The 24,786-nt window shown below is 48.1% G+C and overlaps 1 protein-coding gene across 2 annotated transcripts in view; it reads right to left on the reverse strand.

The window, feature by feature from the left end:
• LOC146821353 (uncharacterized) overlaps positions 1-22,968 on the reverse strand; it is a 39,901-nt gene extending 16,933 nt beyond the window's left edge. Inside the window, exon 1 of one of the 2 annotated variants that reach the window (XM_085612303.1) lies at positions 22,844-22,968. The gene's annotated coding sequence lies outside the window, so the exon portion shown is untranslated. Of the gene's footprint in view, positions 1-22,421; positions 22,573-22,843 lie in introns of those variants that run through there. The other variant, XM_085612302.1, reaches the window with a different exon arrangement.
• Between the last annotated feature and the right edge of the window lie 1,818 nt (positions 22,969-24,786).

Raw genomic sequence — 24,786 nt, forward strand, 5'->3', positions numbered from 1 at the left:
CTGCAGCACGCTGTTACTGCTTCAGGATTTTTTTGTTTAAACTCACCACATTGAACCAAGTGTCAATCGGACGGCCAGCCTGGTGATTTTAATTGAAAGGCCCTTTACGGTCTCTTCACATTTCCATTGCTTGCTTACTTACTTTAATCTTTTCTAGTAACTCTGCTTGTAGTACTACCTGATTTTTTGATTCTCCTTTCTCGTACTTTACTGCACCCGATTATGGTCGTCTCCCGCGCAGTCAGACTTATGTTCTAATTCGAGTAATTGGGCAGCTTAATTCCAACGCCATTGGAGTTATGCAATGATGCCGCGTTTTCTGCACGATTATGGATTTGCAGCATAAACTGGCCGTCTGCATAGCTTGCAGATCTTAACAAAAAGTTGTTTGTTGCTCAAACGGATCAAAAGTTTCATAAAACGGTACTACAGTAGGATGGTAAAACAAGCATTGGCATAACCAATAGATCTCACCTTTGGGACCTTATAAGTGTTTAGTTATCCAGCACAATATCCTTGGTGCAACAACATCAACTGTTGCATGGCTGAACACAAAGTCCCAAAGGTGAGACCTATTAGCTATGCCAATGCTTGTTATACATAGGGATTATTTCTGCTCCTTTCCAAGACCTAGGGAAGGGTGCTCCAGTTATAAATGCATTTACCAAGGAATTTATATAGGGTACCCAGATCTGGAGTTCATTCTGGAATAAATCTGCTGAGATTCTATCCAAACTTGGGGCTTTGCCGGATTTATGGGCCTGGATTGCATCAAGAGTTTCATTTAGAGTGAATGGCTTGACCTCCTCTCCATGGAAATCTGTAGGAAGGGATGGCAGGGTCTCTAATATCTCATCTCCCAATCTTGCCTCCTCAAAGTGTCAAGAGTGATTCACCCAAGCTTCTGGGAGGATATGACAGTCTTGCCAAGATAAATCTCTATGGACGTCATGTGTAACTAACTACCAAAAGTGCTTATTGTCTCTACGCCTTACAGCCTCTAATAGATCATCCCATATGCTGGCCTCCCAATGTGCTTTGCTGGTTTTAATAGCCCTGGAATATCCCCTTGTGGACTCAATTATGAGTGCTTTTTGTTTACTCATTGGAGCATCTTAGAGGGCCTTCTTAGCAATTTTGCATGATTCATTGAACCATCCACTTACTCTTGTTGGCCTCCGAAATCCCCTTCCACTTTTGCAGCCCATTACAAACAGGTTACCAATTTTTAAAAATAAATTATCGTGATCTGCTTGGGGGTTAAAGTGTGGCACTCTAGAGTTTGCAAATTCTTCTAAAACAACCTTGTAAATTTCAGTTATGGCCTCTTTGGATCTTTAAATAGCCTCCCATTTCAACTTGCGTTTGTTTTTATTAATCACCACAGCCTTATGTAGATCAGGAGAGATTAAACTTTACCTTTCACTCATCTGTGACGTATCCCAGGCTAATATAATAGGAAAGTGATCACTATCATGTCGATTAAGTACTACCCATGTCCTCAATTTCTTGCCAAACCTGAACGTCCAAAAGGATAGAGTCTATGTAGCTCTTATATTCACCCCTCATTAATGTTGGCTTTACATCAAGATTTGATGGAAAGCAATCATTGCCTCAGACCAAAAGAGACCAATATATCAATAATCTGGAGGGCAACAGAACTCATTTTAGGTAGTTTCCTTTGAACACAAAGTCTGGGTATCCTACCAGATTCATCCTTGTCCTTAACCAGTTCCAAGAATGGGGTATAGGGTTCGAAGGATGCGGTAAATTCTCCTGCTATGATCACTTTATGGTCAAGGGTAAATGTTTCTAGCAATGCATTCAAGGTCCTAAGACACAGCAAGAAAAAGGAGTTGGCCTACTGTAGATGCTAATCAGCAGATACGGAGTTCCAGACATTGGTTTCAGGCTAAGAGCTGAAGGCCACAGGAGTCTATAGCGATTTTCTTAACTGAACACTCAAGTGAAATTTCAGACCATATTTAAAGCCCCCTGGATGGCCTACCCGCTAATGATGGCAGTGCCTCAATGCTATGAGTTAAGAAACCCTGCCTATGAATCTTAGTGAGTGCCCAAGTCTCCCGGAAGACGCTGAAATCAAAATTATCCATGAACAATACCCAGGCCGAGTCATCCACTTTTAACCGAATCGCAGCAATATTCCAGGAAATAAGATGGAGAGCAGAGGCTGGGTTTGTTAGCACCTGCACGAACTTCTGAGCAGGCACTCCTGGTTGCGAGGAATTTGGGGTCAAATTAAGGACATCTGTGGACCCCTTGATAACTGAAGGGGTGGCCTCATCTTGCCTAGGACCTGAGTAGGAAGCCTCTCTGGGAAGTCAATCAACTTGTTCCAGAACCTCAAATCCGATTGGACACAAGAACACTAATACCAGGCCAAACTCTGCCAGATAATGATGGGAACACTTGGGCCTGTATGGGGACGTAGCAGGGGAGGGATAGGAGTAGCCCAACCAATATCTGGTGGCGATTTATAAAAGTATCCCAAGGGGAGGGACCACTTGAATGTGCGCCACATTAGCTAGCAATTTTTGTACCAGTGAGGGCTCTTTGAAATTCATGATGACATAGTCTGCCGGATGGCACTTCTGACTCCCCAATCCAGCACACTCTGCGAGTAAAAGGATATTATGATCCAGAGAAGTGGGGAAATTCATGTACTTTGATCTTATCTTCTATTTGAGGAGGAAGACGACAAGCTATAATAGTATTCAGCATGATACTCAAGGTGGATGGGTAGTTGTCCCAATAAAGGTGAGGTCATTACATATAAATGCTGTATCCAATAATGGTCCGAATAAGTATGATGAAAATTCCCAACCACAGTTAAGTAGGCAATCAAATCAGTTATGCAGCCTATTATCGGGTTAACATTTATTTTTTACCCATTAAAACACTTGATTCGTAGAATCCTAGGTGTGTACAAAATAAACAAACAAAGATCTTTCACAATATTAGTAAGGTGCTGGGGCTTGTAGATCTGTCGTGCTGTGAGTATACAAAAGGGCAATTTTACTCGTATCTTGGAAAGCTTCAAGCCAGCCTTTAATTTTGAGCATATTTTTAATTTCTACCACTCTTCCAGGACTATTAGTAAATTATCATCCAACTTGTTTCTCTGAACACTCATTTATGATCTTAGAAAGGCAAGGGATATTCAACTTGGATCGCCTTTATACAGATTTACACTAGATAAGAATTTACTTTCTTCGGATTCAAATTTTGCTATTGGCTGGACTAAGATAGCAAAATATTTTGCACGTAATGAAACAGCCAATCCAGCGACCATGTAAGAAGCCTTTAACCCCTCAGCTGCTGGGATCTCCCCCTCCCAGTGCTGTGCCCCCCCCCCTTTTTTTTATAGCTATTTGGGGTAGTTTGCATTCAGGGCTTCATCCTTTTTTCCCCATATAAGAGGTTCACGCCAAATTTGTGTCGTCTTTTCCCAACATCCTGGGGATTCTAAAGGTACCCAGAGTTTGAGGATTGCCCCGGAGGGACGGAGAAAATCGGCAAAATATAGCTAAATTTTGAGTTGTTTGGGAAAAATAGGAAAAAAGTGCTTGGGGATAAAAGTGTGTTTTTTCCCTAAAAAGGCATCAACAAACAGTTTGCTGTACTAAAGTCACCACATCCACAACTTTCAGGAACATACAGAGCTGAATAAAAAAGCAAATTTTGTTCCACAATTTTAGCATTTTTTTAAAGCGGTGGCCCGTTTTTTCTATTTTATGTGCTCTCAATTTACTTCCAGTTTCTGGTGGAGACTAGTATGAAACCAACAGGTGATGCAGGAAAGCTACAGATTTCTGAAAAGTAGACAAAAATACGAATTCAGCAAGAAGTCAAATGTGTAAATCAATCTAGGTTTTGCCAAAGAAAACTAACTGTTGAAATAAAGAAATATTGAAAATGAGTAGGAAAAAATAACAGGTATTTGTGATGTGTAACTTTGTAAAGATAGCCGATTTACAAAAGCAATATACCATTACATCTGGTAGACCCTTCCAGTTGCGGAGATTATAGGGTTTGTAGGATCTCCCAGAACCCAAGGCACCCAGAGCCAATAACTAAGCTGCACCATACAATGTTTTTTTATTGTGTACCAAGTATAGATCAATTCATGTAGTGAAATATGTGGAGCGAAAATGGGTATCAAGGAAAACTATGTATTTCTGAAATGATCATAAGATGTGGAGTTTAAGAGCAGTACATCTCTGAATTTGTGGATACCTGTACTAGCATAAGATTTAGATAGCATTTTTCAAAATATCTGCTACACACTAGCTTACATTTGGAAGGCACAAATGCAGCAAAATGCAATTGGTAATAACAAATGTTCTACTATTTGATGCTCCTTCCGATGCAAACGGTACCTCATTTGTGTGGGTAGGCCTAGTGCTTGCGACAGGAAATGAGCCAAAAGATAACATGGAAGCATCACATATTTCCACTCATAAACGACCTTTTTTCCAATGTGGATGTTGTGCCCTAGCTCAGCCGGCACCAAGGAAAAACCTAGCAAACCTGCATATTTTTTTAAACTAGACAATCACGGGATTCTAGAGTGGTGTGCCTTCTGTGAATCTCATGAGGTTTTCTTACCCACAATGCCCTGCAAATCTCAAACTTTGCCTGAAATCATGAATTTTCCTTACATTTCTGTGGCTGAAATGTCTGGAAGCTGCATGAATCCACAAAACTCCTACCACCAAGCGTTATCCCACTTGTGTCGATAAAGACATGGCGAAACTTGGGTGGCCAGGCCTAGTGCCGGCGACAGGAACGGATCAAACCAAGGTCAATTGGAGCCCTTGCAAGGGGAGTCACACTGAACTCGGTTTGGATAAAAACATTCCCTGGCATCTAGTGGGCTAGCTGCCTGCTCTTCGGTGAGGGGCAGATAGGGAGAGCAGCAAAAGTGTTGCCCCATTCACTTAAGGTGGAGGCATGGCAACGTGCATGCTGGGCAGTCCCATCCCTATAATTAAAAAAATATAACATTCCATGGCATCTAGTAGGTTTTCCGCCTCTTTGAGGGGGCAGATCAGGTATAATTACCCCATCTGTCCCCCAGAGGTAGAAAGACTGTCGTGCCCCATTTAGTTGGAATGGGGGTATGGCCAATCCCATGCTGCACAAACCCTACCCCTGTATTTTTACTTTTTCTTTTTAATAAAATAAAAAATCCCTGCAGTTCGGGGGTAATTCTATGACCGGACCAGAGGCTCCGATTATGCTTCTCAATCTTTACTACTCAACTTAAAATCAGCCAATCAAACCATAGTAAACATGAAAAACACATTTCCCATGAGGCTTTGAACCGCACCTCCATCAACCACCAATCAACAGTGAACAGCATATATCAAATAGAGAGGCACCATCTTTCTGCCTCTTTCTTTGCTGCTCTACAGTTAAGATAAGTGCCTCTCTATTTTGCATATCTTTTACTATTAGACATACGACATGTGATTGATATATTTATTGTTTTACCATGATGATTACTTGCTGCGACGCCCGGCCCCTTCTGTACCGCTGCCGGCATGGTTTTATTTTGCAGGTGGCCGATCGGTGCTTATCATATGATCCATTATTCCTAGACCGCGATGCGGTCTCTCTCCTGGTTAGGTGCTTGGAGTGTGTTGCGCCTTTCCACTTTAATTTTCCGTTTAGGTTTAATCTCCCCTTTTCTCTATCCCCGTGGCCTCTCCATCGCATTGCGGCTCGCGCGCTCCTCGCACAGCCGCATTGGAATTGGCCCCTTCAAGATCTTTTGGCAAAACAGGCTATTGCTGTGACAACTCCTCACCCGAGGGCATTTGCAGCAATGTCTTTTTGGGACAAAAGAAAGGAGCAGGTCAAAGAGTGGTCCTGAACCTCAGACATTTCAGCCCGTTCATAATCTATCGCCATTTCAAGATAGAAGGCATCCATCTTTTTAGAGATCTTTTACAGGAACAAGATTGGATGGTCCAACTAGATCAAGGACGCTCATCTGTCAGTTCCCATATATCTTCCTCATCATCGCTATCTACAATTTCAGTGGAAAGGTCAATGGTATCAGTACCAATCCTTGCCCTCCGGACTCTCGTCAGCTGGGTGTTTACCAAACTTTTTAAACCGGTAATAGTTTGCTTACGAGAGTTGGGGGTTCGCATGTTAATCTATGTATATGACATGCTGCTTATGGCCCAAGATCACTCCTTCCTGTTACTACACCTGTCTTGGACAGTGTCCCTTCTCCAAAACCTGGGTTTCGTAATAAATTCCAAGAAATTCATGATGACTCTCGCTCATCAGGTGGACTTTCTGGGTTTTCAAATAGACTGCCTGACGGCTCAATTACTTCTCCCTACTGCGAAGGTGAAATCTATCAGAAGGGAACTGAAAACGACGTTGTCAAAACAGATGGTATCTTTGAGATCCCTAGCCAGAATTGTGGGATTGCTAGAGTCTTCGATCCAAGCGATCTTCCCAGGCCCTCTTCACTACAGAGCTCTGCAACGCCTGAAAATTCACTATTTACAACAGTGCTTCAGCTACGATCTTTTGATTCCGTAGACGACCGAGGAGCAGAAAGAACTTAAATGGTGGCTTCTGCATATGGAAGCATCAAATGGCAAAGCCATTTTCGGAGTCTCGCTAGATGTGGTCATCAAGTCCGATGCCAGTTTCTGGGGCTGGGGTGCACGATGCAGAGAATTTTCTACAGGCGGTTGATGGTCAGTCGAAGAATTAAAGCTGCATATCAATTGTCTGGAAGTTTACTGGTGGGTTCCTTTGCCATCAAGTCAATTTCTCTCATGAAGAGCAATTGTTGCATCCTCCTGCAGGTGGACTATGTGTCGGCGGTTCGATATATCAATAGCCTGGGAGGTACAAGATCTCGCCTTTTGGCTAACATGGAACAAGACTTCTGGCATTTTTGCCTCTCACAAAAGGTCAGTCATGGTGGAATATCTTCCAGGTAAGGACAATCTAGTGGCGGATTGGAACTCCAGATTCCGGAGGGATTTCAACGACTGGAAACTCGATCCTTTGTCTTCAAATAGATAATGGCAACTCGAGGCCCGTGTCAGGTAGACCGGTTTGCCTCTTGGCTCAATGCTCAACTTCCCCGGTTCTACAGTTGGAGACCAGATCCGATGGCCTTCGGGACAGACGCTTTCCGTCACTACTGGGGATCCCAGACGAATTAAGCCTTTCCCCGGTTTGCCATGATCCAGAAAGTGGCAGGCCCAAGTCCGTCGTCAGTCAGCAACACTGGTGCTAGTCACTCCATTGTGAAAGACACAGTCGAGGTTTCCGACTCTCTTGTAAATATCTGTGGCTCTTCCCATTTGCCTTCCAGTTTTCTCTCAGTTACTCCTGGACCCAGTCGGGTTTCCTCATCCTCTCGTTCTTCAAGATCAAAGACGCTCATGGTCCGGACAATTTCAGCAGACATGAGCAAATAGAAGGAATTTCGACGGCGGCTGCCGACTTTATACAACAAGCGTGAGGCCCTTCCACCAGATATTCTTCTGCATGGCAGCGCTGGGTGGGTTGGTGCCTGCAACAGAAGGTGGATCCCGTGGGATCCAAATTGAGAGATAGCCTTAATTTCCTCTCAGAGTGTGCTGAACTGGACTTTGTTACAGGTCAGTAAATAATTTTAAGATCAGGATTATCAGCTGGACAAAACCCGATAGATAGCAAGACAGTAGGTGTCCACTCTGTAGTATGTAAACTCAATAAAAGAACCAGAGTGGCTCGACCTCCGAGACCTAGATACTCTCAGTTATGGGATGTTACAAATGTGGTATCCTTATTGGAATCTTGGCATGAGAATAAAGATGTGACATTGAAACAACTTTCAGCTAAATTAGTCATGCTTTTATGTTTGATTTCCTGCCGACGCGTGTCGGATGTACAAGCTCTAGATCCAGCAGGTAGATTTTTTTCTGTATGGTGTCTCTTTTATTATATCCAAGCGAACAAAGACTATATCACGCTCCATTTGTTATCCAACCTTTCCTCACAATGCTGAATTGTGTAGTAAAATGTTTAAAGGTTTATGAGGAACGTACCTTGACACATAGGGCTGACCCCTTGGGCCCCTTACTTTTGGTGATCCATAAGCCGTTCCGCCCGTGTCAGTTGCTACTTTGGCACGTTGGGTTCGTTGGATCATGTCTGAAGCTGGGATTGACATTTCGGTCTCTGGAGCTCATTCTACTAGGGGTGCTATGGCCTCCAAAGCCTTTGTGATGAGTTCTAGATCAGAGGATATTCTCAGATCTGCTGATTGGTCATCCGACTCCATGTTTAAGATTTTTTATTATAAACCTATTGTGCATGTTCCCTCTATGGTTGTTGGTGAGCTTTGAACCAGCATAATCGGGGCCTCCGGTCCAGTTATAGAATAGAACATTTTCTAGCATATTGCGACAAGAATTTTAGATTCTATTAGGGACACGGAGGTGAGGATTATCCTACCCGTAGGGAATGGTGGGCTTTATATCTCTAAAATGTCATGATTTCATATGGTTTATGTTTGGGATTATTGTCCCCCCCTTTTTGTTCACGATTGAGAAGCACTATGACTTCAACTTATTTTTTGATTTCAGGAGCGGATTCAAAACAAAGTTAAATCTCATGGCTTGGCTGTGCCTACTTTGGATGTTCTCTACACTGGATCAGTGGAAGTGCTTTCCTTTTGGACTTTTTTTTTCCCTTGAGTATTACTCTCCGTTGAGAATTGGAACTGTATGTTGTTCTCGTTTAGACTTGTTATAGACTGTTTATTCGCAAAAAGAGAGGCAGAAGGACGGTGCCTCTCTATTTAGTATATGCTGGTCACTGTTGATTGGTGGTTGATAAAGGCGTGGTTCAAAGCCTCATGGGAAATGAAGTGTTTTTCTTGTTTACTGTTTTTTGATTGGCTGCTGTTAATTTGAGTAGTAAAGATAGAGAAGCATAATCCTCGCCTCTGTGTCTAAAATTATTGTTGCAATATGCTAGAAAACTTTCTATTACCCCTATTCTGTCCCCCAAGGGGGCAGAAAGACTGCTAAAATATAAATTTGGGGTGGGGGCATTGCCATTCCCTGCTGGGCAGCCCCCACCCCTACATTACTATAAAAAGAAAGCATCTTTGGTGTTTAGTGAGCTTTTAGTCCCCAAGAGCCGCAGATTAGGTGTAATCACCCCAGTTGCATCCCGGGGGAGGGGGGGGGGGGGGGGGGGGCACACTACCTCTATTTTTTTTTTAAACCTAACCCATGTCTACTCCCATTAAAAACTGACAATTGCAAGCGGGGTTGGGGGAGCACAAGCCGTTGCCATGGGTCTGCTACCCCTATCCTGGGAGGGGGGGTGGATAGAGTGGCTGAGATATACCCTCAAGCACTGATTTAGAGAAAGTAAAACGACCCCATTGCCTCATTTTACTTTCACTTTCAAGAGTAATGACAAATGAGTCATTACAAATAGTTTTGCTTTTTTTTTTAACAAAAAACCCCCCAAAAAAAACACACACTGCTCAGAATGCTCTTCCCGAACAGCCCAAGATGCAGAAGAAAAAAAAAGGAAATTTATGGACCCTTTCCAACCCTCCCCATTGTCAGCCAATAGCCGACAAACGCACTAGGGAGGTAGTGCTGCTACATTTAAGGTTAAGGCTACAATACAGGGAGTATTAATTTCAATAAAATCATACCAGCACAAACACAGGGAATGACCCGATTGCTGCATTTAAGTTCACAGCTCACCTCTGTCATATGAGGTTGCGGACTTAAAGCTGTGTATGGGCAACAATCTGTTCTGTTCAGCAGTCGTCTCCTCACAACTCATTACAGGAATTCAAAAGGAATGATCTCCCACTGGATTTCGTTACCTCCAATGCTCTCCTCTTCCTCACAGGGTCCTGGCAAGCAGGCAGGTACTCGTGCTCCAGGCGCAGGTGATCTTGGATTCCTTTAGCGATGTCGACTAACCTAGCTGGGAGACTGGCATGCCTTAGCCTCCAGCCCTCGTCAGTCACAAGCAGAAGTCTTGCAGAGCGTCTCCTCCTTGCACAGCCATACAAGCTGCTGGACAGTTGATAATTCTGGGGGCCTCAAGTTCCCCTTCTTATAGTCTATTTCCAGACAGCAAATGGGATTTAAAGCCGGAGTCTTTGCAATTTAGGTTGGGGGTCTGCTTCCTTTTGAAGTGCACTCTCCTCTGCCCTGAGCTTCCTCCAGAAAGCAGTCTATCAAAGGAGGTGTGACTCCAAATCTGAGAGCCCCAAAACACAGGCAATGGGAGTGACTAGAAGTTCACACCTGGATGTCAGCCACAGTGCTATGCACAGCAAAAGGTTAGCCCAAGACCTCAGTTCTACTCTTCAAGATTCTTTTCAGCCCCATCACCTTCCCGAGATGTGCCAGGCCCCTTCTCAGTGATCTCTCTATGAATCAAAGGGCACCCTTCATAGTATACTGAAGAGCCTTGCTCTCCTTTCCTCCAGAGTCTTGGCAGGGGTAGATTGCACTACCTCCTCATACTCCTCCAGTTCTCCCTGGGGTTTTCAAAATGGAACCGAGAATCTTCCATGTACTGTACCACTCACAGGCACACATACAGTCAGCACCATTTATATACCATTCATGTACTGCACAGCGCCACAACACATAAATATAACATACACATACTGCAAAGCACTACTTTGTCCATGTAGTATACCATTCGCAGGCACACATACACCCAAGTGTTTGTATACAACACAGATCCACTGCACAGCACTAGAAAGCAATCTGATTTAGGCCAAGGGTGAGTTAAGCACACAGCAGTAGAACTTTAAATGAGTGAGCCTGTAGGCCTCACTCCAGTGACACAGGTAAAAATGCTGGTTCACTCCTACTGATCTCTACAAGGTATGCTGCTACCACTGTTCTGCTTAATTCCTGACAAAGTAAGTAGCATTTCACCACTATGAGGTAGAGGGGGGTGAGCCAATAAATTATCAGAGAGAGCCGAGTAGCGAAGAGGGGTAATGTGATCTTTTTGCTAGATGTGTGATTTTTACGAATATGCCTCTTTATTCCGCTTTCGTTGTAACTACGCATACCAATACCCCGCAAGTAGTAACAACGATTTGCGGAGGGGGGCGCTGGATGTTGGAATAGTATAATTTACTATTTCAACTCCAGTCTGTGCGGACTATAGGGAAGGTGTTGGATTTTAAATCCAACACCTTCTCTCCCCTCCCAAGTCGTTGTAACGCCTTGCGGGGTAATGGTATGCGTTGTTACAACGTGGTCATTGTCTTAAAGAAACATGTTTTCAATCTGTGGGCTTCAGCCCGCCCATACAATTACCATTTGCTCAAACTATCGTCGCGCTCATATCTTTTGTCCCCATAGGTCCATGGCATGCATACATCATGCCTCTTCTTGTGTTTAGCCCTCCCTCAGAGCATGGACCAAGGACTTGTGTCCATCCACTGCTCCAGTTTTAGGAGCTACTTTTTTCTTTGTGTTTGAGCACTCCACAGAAGTGCTCGTGTTTTAACTTGCTCTATTCTCGGTCTCCTGTTGCCACTTCCCCCTCCCACTCACCCCATCTCAACCCTAGCCAGATCGCCCTCACATCCAAACACTGCTTTATCTGTGCAGGAAAACTTTAAAAGACATAAGGTACATTTTCTTCTCACTTGTTTTACAATACTGAAATTATTGAACACATCGTCAGGTGTTATCATTAAATAAATTCATTTATAGTTTAATATACCTTAGAACCAGTCGGCACTGCTCAGAATGAATCGGCAAAAATCAAAAGCATTTAATTTGATGTGTTTGGCAACTTTAACAAGTTTGCTAATAAAAAAAACCTGAAACATATAGTGCTCTTTTCCAATGATTACAAATAAAATTCAAGTTCTGTGTTTAAGTTAATCGTGAGATATTTTCTTTGCGCTTATTCTGGAGGCACTAGAGCCCACATTGCCCATCTTGCGGCCAAAAATGAGAACGTGTGATACTTCTGCATAAAGAAGATCATTGCTGACTATTCCTCGTAGGCTTCAGTTTACATGATTTAAAAAAATCTCCTTATTCTATTCCCCTGGCTCAAAGTAGTGGTAAATATAGAAGCTAGAAGTTCAGTATATGCTAGAAGTTCAGTATATTCTCTAGGCAACTTACATAAATATAAGTATTTCAGCACCACGCTTTTCCCTAGGCACAGACTATTTTGTTTGACACGCTTTAGGGAAAGATTGCTTTACAAATGTTCAGTCATGTTTGTCTTGGGTCATCAGTGTCATAAGCATTTAAGATCATTGCCCTCTGATTAATGAGAGGAAAGCTTTTTTCAAAGGTATTGAGAGTTACTTCTTGGATGACCCACAAGGTTGCCTAACTTTATATTTATTTGGTAGGTTTCATAATACTTATAACTCAGAAAGTATCGAAATACCCTAACATACATGGCTAAAAGCATTAACATTGACAAATCCAAAAGCTTGCGCATCGCCAAGACCTACTGGCTTTGATGGTGTTCGTTTTTTTTTTTTGATAAACAAGTTTTTTATTTTTTTCCGAATCAAGAAGGACATACATCAATTCGAGTAACGTGGCATCAACAAGACCTGTCAGATAAGCAATGATAAACAATCGCATGAGCAGTCCCCCGCCATCCCCTCCCCTCCGCCCCCACCCCACGTATTCCCTCTCCTACACTTGGCCCCCAAGCCATTTTCCCCATATTCTGCGAAACTTTTTGGGGCAACCCTGGGCCGTGTACAATGTCCGTTCCTGTGCAGCACACCAATCCACCCCTATCCTCCATTTAGTCCCACTGGGCGGGTCCACCTGCTTCCAGGCGGCCGCGATATCCCTTTTGGCCACCACCATAGCCGTAGTTAGGAAGAACTTCTCATTACGGGAGCCATCCAGCCCATCCGTGATCCCCAGCAGCGCTAGTCGCGGGTCATGGGGAACCTCCCACCCCAGGACCTCAGTTAGTTCAGTTTCAATCTCGGCCCAGAAGCTATCCAGGCGGGGGCAAGGCCAGACCATATGAAAGAAATCTGCTGGCTCCCCCCCACACCGAGTGCATGAAGCCACCTGGCACAGGCCCGCTCGAAACAGACGTTCCGGGGTCAGGTAAGCCGTGTGGAGATAGTAAAGCTGAATAAGATGCAGTCTAGCCGATGTGGTGATCGTCCTGGGAGCCATAAGGGCGTCTCTCCAGTCGTGTTTGTCCAGGGGACCCACCCAGGCCTCCCAACGCTGCTTCAGTCCGTTCCAGTCATACCGGGGTGTTGTTGACCAGGGACCGATAAATACGGGATATGCCTCCCCTCCCCAAACATCCCAGCATCACCTGAGCCTCAGGCGGGCTATGGGTGGGGAGTCTGGAGTCCAGGGGTACATGAGACTGGATCGCGTGGCGTAGCTGGAGATACCTATAGAATTGCGTGGGATGTAAAGAGAACCGGCTCCGGAGCTCCTGGAAGGAGCACATATGGCTCCCCCGCCAGACATCTCCCAAACAGGAGATCCCTAGAAGATCCCAGGCACGGAACCCGTCAAGCCCCAACACCTCCCGCAGCCACGTGCCATGCCAGAGCGGCGTAACTCGAGTCAGTACCTTTGACCAGCGGGTGTGCCGCAGGGCGGCACGCCATGCAAAAAAGGGGGCCCGCACGACCTCCGGCAGTGTCCGAGGGATCGACGCTCCATAGAGCATGCCTTGAATAGAGGGGAACCAGGTGAGCCGCACCTCCAGTCTATAAGCCGGATCGTCCCAGCCTCCCGAAAACCAGTCATGGACCACCAACAGCCGCGTCGCGAGATAGTACAGGTAGAGATTTGTCATGCTCAGGCCACCATCATAAGAGGGAACCCTGCAGCGGTCTAAAGCCAACCGGGGCCTCCCCCCACCCCAGAGAAATTTGGTCGCGGTCTTGTCTAGGTCTCGAAACCAAGGGCAGGGAAAGGAGCAGGGCGTATTTTGCAGCATGTATAAAAACCTAGGGAGGATCATCATCTTATAAAGAGCGATTCTCCCCAGCGGGCTCAACGGGAGTGATTGCCATTTTGTCATGTCGGATCTGGCCTTATTAACCACGGGGGCTACGTTAAGGGCCGAGCAAAGTTCCGGGAGTAGGGTAACCCAGATCCCCAGATATTTAAAGGATAGCCTCCGGATGGGGATGTCCGACTGCCAATCGAAACATTCCCTCGAGGGGTGTAGTGGAACCAATACAGATTTCCCGGAGTTTAGGCTAAGACCGGACGCCTGCCCGAACCGACGGAGAGTCCGGCGCACCCGAGACAGCCGGATCCGAGAGATAAAGAAGGACATCGTCCGCATATAGAGCAATTTTATCGGGGACCATACCCGGCCAGCTCCAGCCATGGAGAGCAGGGTCCGACCGAACCAGCACAGCCAGGGGCTCCATCGCCAGGGCGAAGAGGAGGGGCGAGAGAGGGCAACCCTGCCGAGTCCCCCGTCCCATGGTAAACGCGCAGGACAAGGTCCCATTAACCAGTACCCGAGCCCGCGGGTCCGCGTACAGAACCCGAACCATGGCGCGGAACTGGGGGCCGAACCCATTCGCTCCAAGGTAGCTCCAAGGTAATCCCAGCCCACCGAGTCGAAGGCCTGCTCAAAGTCCACTAGTAAAAGGGCCAGATAAGGGGAAAGGCGCTCCCGGTGGGCCAGAACCAGGTGCAAGCGCCGCAGGCAGTGTCTCGTTCCCCGGTTCGGCATAAATCCGCATTGGTCCGGGCGGACTAGCGAAAGGAGAAGCGGGCGCAGCCGCTGGGCAAGAATGGTGGCGTACACTTTAAGCTCGGTGTTAATGAGAGATATCGGCCTATAATCGGAGCAGGACTGCGACGGGGGCTGCGTTTTCGGAAGGACAACTATAGTGGCAGTATCTGTGTCCCGCGGGAATGAGCTCTTCTCTACCACCTCCGCAAAAAGATCCAGAAGCCGCGGCGCCAGGGTCTCACGGAAATGGGCATAATATTCCTGCGGGAAGCCGTCCGGGCCCGGAGTTTTCCCAGGCGCCCAAGTGGCCGATTGCAGTCACAACCTCCTGCAGGGTAATGGGCAGGTCCAAAGTCTCACAAGCCTCCCGCCCCAGTCGCTCGAGGGCCGCCCCGCCTTCCCCCATCAGCTCAGCAAGAGAGAGCTCCGGAGCCCGCGCTCGGTATAGCTGAGAGTAGTAATCAGCAAAGGTGTGGGCTATAGCCACCGAGACCGTGTGGGTCACACCCTCCGAGTCTGTGATGGCAGGAATAATCCGGCCTGCACGAGGGTAAGAAGCCAGCCGGTGAAGCAGCGTGCCGTTCTTATCCCCCCATCCGTAGACTCGGGCCACCGAGGAACGCCAAAGAGTCCGCGCCGCCTCCAGAGAATGCATGTGTATCTCCTCTCGGAGAAAGGCCAGCCGTCGCGCCCGAGTGGCATCACCCAACGCGGCCTGGTCTCGTTAAAGCTCCAGGGCCTGCGCTTCACACGCGATAAGCTGCTGGAGTTGTCGTCGACGCCGTTGGTGCAGATGCCCCTTAGCTGCCCCTCTGATAGTCGCATTACCGGCATCCCAGAGGATAACCGAGGACGAGACGGAGCCTACGTTGTGAGAATAGTTTTCTCCAATCTCACGTTCCACCACCTTCCGAAAGGCTTGGTCTTGAAGGAACCAGGCGTTCAGACGCCACGTCCGGCGAGCAGTGAAGGGAGGCGGGCCAAAAGCGAGGAGCACTGGCGAGTGATCTGAGAGGCCCCTCGGCAGAATGCTGACGTCGCGAACCCCTGCACACTCGGTAGAGGGGACAAAGAGTAGGTCAATCTGGGCGTGAGAATGGTGCGCCGCCGAAGTGTGGGTATACTGGCGATCGCGTGGGTGCCAAATCCTCCAGACGTCGCACAGGCCCTGGGTCTCGGCCCAACACGATAGATGCTTCGCGCGAGCGGCTCTGGTAAGGGAAATCGGACCCGTCGAGTCCAGGTGAGGTGTGTAAAACAGCATTAAAGTCTCCCCCAAGGACCAGCGATCCCGCCGGAAGTCTGGGGAGTAGATCTGCGGTGTAGGAGAGGGCGGTGTGCAGCAGGGACGGCGCGGCATAGAGAGACAGCAGAGTGAGCGGCTGGCCCTCAAGAGTGCCACAAACCGCGACGGCCATTCCCTGGGGGTCTAGGTGAACCTGGGTCAGCACAAAGGGAAAGGATCGTTTGAGCAGGATAGCCACCCCCCGGGAGCCCCTAGCAAAGCCCGAGTGCCAGACCCTATCGTAGCCGTAACGGGCGAGAAAGGGACATTACCCAAGAGGTGGGTCTCCTGAATGAGGAGCACATCAATCTCTGCACGCTGTGCATATTTGAGGACCGCCATACGTTTGAAACGATCCAGCAGACCGTTTACGTTCCAGGACAGCACGCGCATGGCGGCCTTAGGCACAGGCGTGTCCGCCATAGGGGCAATCAGGGGCATGCATGACAGGATGAGGAGGAGGTGGCCACGGAAGCAAGCATTGGGCAAATCGGGAAGCGTGTCTGGAACCCCCACTCGGAGGGACCCGTTCCCCCACCAGGGCCGTGGGGCGCGTAGGTGCGCGAGCCCTCTGAAAGGAGGAACATGAAGCAGTCGGACAGGAGATCAGGTCAAACGTTACATGATGCCTTAGAATTACAACCACGAGGAATGAACCCTCTGTCAACAGGAACCCCTCTAGGAGGAAAAAACAACCCCAACCCAACCCCAACCCCACACCCCCCACCCTATACTTCGAGAACAGAAGCATCTGTCGCCCTAACAGTTAGTAACAACAACCAAGCTAAAACGCTCGGGCCTGAGTGCCAGTGGACCCCTAGAAAATCAAAACACACCTAATTCGTCCGCCCTGGCCGAGAGCATTAAGCATATTGGAGCACTGAAGCCCGACCTCCAGTTCCTTCGGCTAGGAATCACGTCCCAGTCTCACCTCACCGACAGACCACCAAGAACAGATGAGGAAAATCAGATGACGGGGCTACGGGAAAGATCTGAAGTGTCCACTTGAGGGGCGGGTCGGGCCGCAGAGGCTGCCCGCCGGGGGGAGACGGCCCGCCGCCCGGCAGCAGCAGGACCGGCAGGCGCCATCGATGAGGCAGAGGACGCCCCGGATGCTCGGCGCTGCCGCCCCCGGAGCGCGTGACAGTTGCCTCTTCCCCACTGCGCCTCCGGGGCAGCGTGCGGCGCCGCTGCCGAGGTCTCGATGATCGGGGCGCCTCCCGTCCCCCCGCCCGCCCGTGACCTCTGTCCAGGACGGTGCAGGGGGCACTCCTCTGTTAGCCAGGTCCAGGCCACTCGTGGCGTGTCAAAGAAGAAAGTCTTGTGCTGGAAAATGACTCGGAGGCGGGCCGGGAATTGCAGCTGACATTGGAGGCCCATGGACCGCATCTTCTGCTTTACCTCCATGTAAGAGCGCCGCAGCTCCTGGACCTCTCGGGTGTAGTCCGAGAAAATCATGATGGTGTGATTTTGATACTTGAGGGTCTCGGAGCGTCGAGCCTCCCGGAGGATCGCATCTCTGTCTCTGAAGTTAAGGAGCTTTTTAGGATAAAGGGACGGGGGGGCGCCCCCGGGGGCCTGGGAGCCAGGGACCGATGCGCCCTCTCCACCACAAAACATGCTGAGAGGCTGTCCGCCGGCATCCAAGATTTAAACCAGCGTTCCAAGAAGTCGTCCGCTCGGCCCGCCTCTGCCCCTTCCCGGAAGCCCACCAGGCGAAGGTTACAGCGACGGGCCCGGTTTTTGGCATCTTCAACCCGGCGATGCAGTTCCTTAGAGTGAGTGGTCAGCCTCGTACTTGATCTTGCAACTGGCGGATATCATCTTCAGCTGTCTAGATTCTAGATTCGGCCTCAGAGATACGGGCGGTGGCGTTGCGTAGGTCTTGCCGAATAAGGGCCACGTCAACCTTCACCTCTCCTACCATACCCTCCAGGGAGGAGCGAGACGCCGTGATGGCCTGCAGGATGGCAGCAAGATCCGTGCCAGGGGATTGGGCCACCTCCCCGGCGGGGCTCGGCCCCCTTTCAGAGGTCGTAAATTTGTCAATCTTGGTCTGGGTGGCCGCGGGTGTCGGTTTGGACGCCCTGTCCTTACCCATGGCGGCAGCCCCTGGGGCCACCACACCCAGTTGAAGAACCACGGGACCCACCTCCACCGCTCCGCCAGGACTCGGGAGGCGAAAGGCGGCAGGGAAAACACCAATGGAACCCTCCGCTCGGTCCGAGGGACACCTTCCGCCAGCCTCGTATGGTAGCGCTCCGCAGCCTGCCCGATCTGGCAGCCGATGAGCGCCCGGGAGCCGCTGTTCGTCACCAACCCCCAAGTGCCTCCCGGAGGAGCGCCACCCAGGCGTCACCGTCGGGGCCAGGTCTCCTCACACCAGCCGCGGTCGCAGGATGGCCATCCGCGTCACAGACCTCCACTCTGAGGGTCCGATGCCACCACAGCCCGCAGTCCTCCCAGGGTCTGGACACAGAATGCCTGTGTGGATGCACTCTCTAGCAGCACTGGCTCCAGTGGGAGGTCGCGCCTCGGGTTCCGACCAAACTCCTCCGATCCCGTTGGCCCAGGGGGAAGTGGTGCGTCCCCCTGCACTGCAAATGGGGCCCCCACCAAGACTGCCAATGCTGAGGCCCCAACGTGCGCCGATTCTAGGGAAGCGCCCGCCGGGTCCCGCAGTCCCAGAGCCGGGGCACCCCTGCGTGGGGGGCGAAGGGTTGATAAGGCGTGCAGATCGGACAAAGTCCCTTACGGTAAACAGCACTCCACCAGCTTGTAGTGATGTAGCTCAGCCCTTCACACAGGACGATGAATTCGGGCCTAGGGGTGAGGGGGGAGGGCGAAGGGAGACGGATGGCCAGCCCCCTCCCGACCGCCGGCCCGAGTCTCCAAGGCGGCGCCTCACCCACCACCACGTCGCAGCAGGTCACAGCCAGCCCGGGCAAGTTCAGCAAGGTGGGGGGGGGGGTAGGAAGGGAGCCAACCCCAGACCGCCGACCCCCGGCCCGATGTGGAAGGCCTCCCCACCACGTCCAGCCCCCCACAACTTCTCCGGTCGGCCCGTCGGGGACTGCACCAGCGTCGCCATCACCACCGGACCCCCTGCACGGCCTCGCCTCCCGGGGGGAGCCCCCACACCTCCTCACCTCCTGCTGGCAGTCGTCAGGCACAAGCCCCGGGTGTCACCTCGGAGGGGGGGCCCACAGGATCTGCAGACGCAGCTCGTCCCGGCCGCCTGGGCGCTCAGGCCTAAGCACCTTGTGGATGCCGCGGGCTCGAGTAGGCGCGCGCCGGTGGCAGGGAACCAGGACAGCAGCCTCCGCACGCCGGGCACACAATGCCACTCCGCACGTAGCTCCGAGGGGGCAGACTCGCCCCAAGGTTAGGTCAGGGGGAGCCGGGCGACTCCGGGCACCAGAGCAATCGAAAGGGAGCCGGCCAGGGCAGGTTAGGATCGGCTAAGAAGGATTGGTGGGGTCCGACGGCCGGAGCTTCACCGCGAAGCGGCCATACTGGTCCGGCGCCACCTAGCACTCCCGATGGTGCTTGTTTTACGAAGTGGCTTGGCTATCGTTTTCTGGGACATGGTCTTTAAATTTTGAGTTACTATGTACTGTTACTTGTTTTTGTCATCAGTTGTTTGACTTGCAGAAACATATCAGTAGCATAACCGTTAAGAGTCTTGACATTACTTGCTTTTAAGAACTTTGGTCACTTGTTTTTTGCAAAAGTTACCTGTTATATTGACAATGCAGAGATGACGGTGTTGGTGAATGGTAACAAGGTGAAGAATTAAAAGTTGTTCTGCACTGTTATACTTAGCTGTCTGACTTATTCAAGTGTGTCATGACCCTGGGGTTGACAGGTTCAACAGCTGAAGAGTGTTTGTTTGATTTGCGTATGGTATGGGACATTTCGGGTTTCAGGGCTCTTAGAGAACAAGTAAGAGCAGGGATTACGGAAGGAGGAGCTGGACTAGGATAGGATCAAGTGTGCCGATAAGTTTGGGGCTGGAGGGTGGAAGAAGAACCAAGTGCGGAAGGGTCTGAGGAGGAAACAGTTGCAGCCATTGTTGAACAAGCTGATTAAGATGCACCAGTGCCTAGATGTATTGGTAGGCTAAAGGTTTGAGAAGGAATGCATTCAATATGGACATATTCAGGAGGGGGAGACTTTGGGAGGCTACTAAACCAGCAGCCATTTGAAAGACAAAAGAAAACTGAATATGAAATGAGGATTTTAGTGTGCTAGAGGTAATAGTCAGAATACCATATAAACACATCCAGGAGATGATCAGAACCTGCTATGTTGTGTGTATATTTGCCATTTTAGGCAATAAATATTACTTGGTGAGATTGAGGGATATTATGGAATTAATATTGTGGAAACCATTATGGGGGGTAGATAAAGTAGTTCCAGGAGGGTTGAAGTCGAAAGGCACTTGGAGGGCAGGTAAATGACTTATGTATTTTTTTCTTCGATGGCAGGTGGAAGACACCTTACAGAGTATCTGGGGAAGGGGGAAATTGCCGGAGAATAGAAGAACCAGCTGTGGGTGGCAGGATGGGCAGAATGAAGTTATAAGCCCTGGAAAGAATGCAATGGACAAAGGTAAAGGGAACAGGATTATACGAGCCAAGAAAAGGTAAAAGACAGATAACATTTAAGATTGGTGGAAAGTGATGGCATGCACCACCCACGAAGTGCAGAATGCCACCTTTATTTGCGCTTCGTAAAGGGAAGTGGGACCCGGGATGAGGGCCACCTCTGCTCATCCTTTTGAAAACTGCATTTCCGCATAACAGGACGCCTCTTCTGAGGTATCATGCTTTCTGAAGTACTTGGAAGGGGGAGGGGGATAAATGCGAGGTGAGGGTTTTTAAACCAATGCGGCACCCAGGTAATGCTCTTTGGTTCTCTTCCTCCAGGAGAAGTGACATTACATATAGGTTTAAGCTCTGCCTTGGTATGTAATGTCACGCTGGGGCACAGAGTGGGTTGGGTGGCTACTGGCCTGATGCTGGTTTAGACTGCCCTGCTCTACGTCAGAGCTGCTCACTGCTTGGACAGTAACGAGTCTAAGTCAGCGATGGTCCACAATGGAGCCCTGGCTAGAACAGTACATCAAAGCTTTCCTTAATTATGCAATAGGTCAGTGCCAAAACGAAGGGTCCCCAGTATTCTTGGAGTACAGTCCTGGGGTCCTCTTGCCAAACAAGAAAATAACCGGATCTATTAGTGCACCTTTTTGGCAGGAGGGGGGGGGGGGGGGGGGGGGCGAGTTATTAGTTACATTCTCTGGTGTATCTCAGCGCTCTTTATGGGAGCTCAATTTGGGTATGAGGCTGGTTAGAAGACGGACTAACCTGCTGGTAGTCTAGAAACTCGAACCCTATTTAAGGGTTGCCCACAGTATGATTTTTTTAGGTTGATTGGTAGAGGTGCCCAGAGCAAATTCAAAACAGGAAGGGGTTCCCTGGTTACTCGTTCCATAAATATAAAACTCTGTATTTAGTTGGTCTCCTTCTTGCTCGATTTCCTATGCAAATGTTACAGGGAATATAGATTATGAACATCTGTATCTCAGAATTTTATGCCAACATTATGTGCGTTGTCAACAGCTGTAAGATATTTATGTGTCTTAGCTATGTTTCCAGTGTCTCTGTCTACCAAACCAATCTGTGAAACGTGTCGGGCAATGTTATGCTATGTTCCCATTTACCTACTGTGATAGAGGGAGGAGGGCCCCATTACAAAGGGTTTTAAAACAAAAAATCTGTTTATTGTGTGTGCGTGGTATGTATTCCGTGCTTTGTGTGTGTGCACTTCACTACAATAATCAATGAACTTTGAGCTTACAAAGGTAGCCTCCAGGAATATATTGTTATAGATAGTGCCGTTATCGCTAAAGTCCAGCTACACGTCACTTGTAGAAAACAAACTTTGTGAACCTTAAAAATACCTTCAATCTCACCTAAACAGAAAAAAATCTGGCTAATAGATCTGAAAGACAAAGCGATCCTGTTGCTTGTTTTTATGACACCATCATTTTATCCCGCCTAAATCATCCGAACATGTTTTAGCAACCTGCTAATAGCGAAACCAAGATCTACAATCAAACATGAGCCCCCCCCCCCCAACCCTCGTGCACATGATATTTTAGCCTCGTCTCATTCTCCCCAAAATCCAGGTCTTTCAGCCACATATGAAACGTATTAATTTTTATTTGAATTACTCACTCACACAGACAGGTGGGTTAAAAGGGAATCCCAGAAAATTGTCTTCCTGAACGGGCATATGTATTTCGCATTTTAGAATAGGTATTAGTTGTGTTGCTCAGAAAACATACTAAATACGTACTCACTTTATTAGAACTCAGGAACGAGATTTTAAATCAGAAATGTATTTCGCTATTTTCTGCCCGACACTTCAGTCCGCCTCCGCCGTAAGTGCAGCAGCAGCAGCCGAGGAACGGGCGAGGCACGCAAAGCAAGCTCCTTATCAAGATTTGCGAGGTGCAGGAACCCAGGAGGAGCAGCACACACAAAAACACCCCTCGGTTGCACAATACACGGTGCCCATCTTGAAAGCCGAGAGTTTCCATTGCAGTACTATGGGAATTCAGGAAAACAACACTCGGCCTTTTGAATTGAAAGGGATTTCGTTTTGTCCTAAAGTAACATTTTCGCACCCAAAGAAGCGAGCATATTTAAAAAGTATTAGTAATGCGTTCCGATCCTCAAAGGACAAGTAACTGTAATATTTACTCATCTTAAATGAACTTACCGTTATTTAGGAACTATAAAGCATCGGGCTTTTGCAATTATTTTATGGGAAGTCCTATCACTGGACAGAGATATAGCCCCTCCCACCGAGAGACTGCGTATGTTTTTGTCAGTTGGTCCTTCTTCTGTTTTCATTCTAATGATGCAATACTTCCTAAAAGAGATGTGTCTTGTATTATTAATTCGTGCAGGAGATTAGTGTCTCGAATTAGAAGCCTGTGGTAAATGATACACTTGCCTATAAAGGCAAAGGAAATCAATTGTAAGTAAAGCTTAACGAACCTCTACGTCGGCCTTTCATTGAGGACGTTCCCCAATTTGTATTAGCGGCTGCTGACATACATTATTTTAAGTCAATACATTGGAATCTTTGTCGAAAGAAGATGTTTCACTTTTGTGCCTCATGCTGAAAAACGCGGAAACCTCGGTGGTTTCGCTTTTTAGGTCCAGCTTTTGAGACAGTTTAGCTGTTTCACCAAGCATGTTTCTAAAAAATAAATAAATACATACTACACATACACAGAGATGCTTTGGCTTAGTGGTCTACTTCCCTTGCATACATGTCAAAATTTTAGAAGAGAAAGGTGGGAGATTTAAAAATATTATAATCCGGAGAATGGATTCTATCCACAGAAGCACAGCAACCTCCTTAGTACGGTGCAGATCTCGCCACCTTTGGAGAAACAAGCATTGGAAATGCAAGAGGCCATACATTTGTGTGAGTTAAAGTCATTGGCATTGTAAATGGGAATGTGATTTATTTGTGTGTTATGGAGTGTATGTGTGTGGTGTGTAGTGGAGTTATGTGTGTTGTATTGGATTAGTTGCAGGGCTTTAAGTGGGCTGGGTCCTTAACCCCTTGCATGCCCCGCCCTTTCCCCGCCCTGTGCCGCGCTTTGTATTAGCGGGCGGGGTTCATGACGAGATGGTCTCGTCATGGGCACAGCGCAACCGCGGCCCATGACGAGACAATCTCGTCATGGGCACTGAAGGGGTTATAAGCAGTTGCCGAGATGGGTCCCTTCCGGACTCTCCATTTTCGCCCTCACACTCAGAATGGGGAAAAAAAACTTAACTCTGCAGCAGTTGACTGTTTTTGATGTGGTTTTTTTTTTTTTGCAGTTCTGTATTGCAAAACCTGAAGTGCTTTGCATGAGCACCAACAAGGACATATTCATTTATTTTTTGGTAGGCACAGGTGATTAAGTGAATTTCCCAAAAGCACAGGATGTTGAGCCGACGCTGAGACTCAAACCTGCTTCCTCAGCTTCATAGATGGCAGCTCTAGCTATTGTGCCACAAACTCTTGAATATAACTAAAGCATTTTCAATATTCTAAACAACGAAGCCGTAGTTGTATGTATGCATGTAGTATATTTATCTTATGCAGCTAACAACCTTTGACAAAGCTAATAGTCCTGGCTTGTTTAAGGTGTATTGTTACTTACTGTATTATACATGTGGAGGCAATAACAGAAGCAGCGAAATTCCAGTAGGGCGGTATATTATACTGAGCACAGATTTTTAGCATAAATATTTTAAGCCACACCCTTAATTATATCGCCCATGCCCCTTTGAGAGACCCCCCCCCCCCCCCCAGGGTTTTTCATCCTTTTTAAAGCCCTGATTAGTTGTGGAATTGTGTGGCATGGAATTGTGTGGAGTGGATTTGTGTAGTCTATTAATAGCAGCCAATCAAAGAAGAAAGTACATTTTATGTCAAGACCGGAGGCTCCTATTATGCTTACTTATCTTGCATTTTATTCAACAGCAGCCAAGATAAGTGAGAACAACTACAGTTCCCAGGGGCCCAGGTAAACAAACTGGCCAATGGGGACGCAGAAAAAACGAGAGCTAATAACCAATCATAAGATAACTGCCAATAAAACGTCACATCTGACTGTGCAGCTTCCTCTTTTCTTGCTGCTCGCAGTCAGATAAGTG

The sequence above is a fragment of the Triturus cristatus genome, chromosome 6 (genome assembly GCF_964204655.1).
Source record: "Triturus cristatus chromosome 6, aTriCri1.1, whole genome shotgun sequence".
Lineage (NCBI taxonomy): Eukaryota > Metazoa > Chordata > Amphibia > Caudata > Salamandridae > Triturus > Triturus cristatus.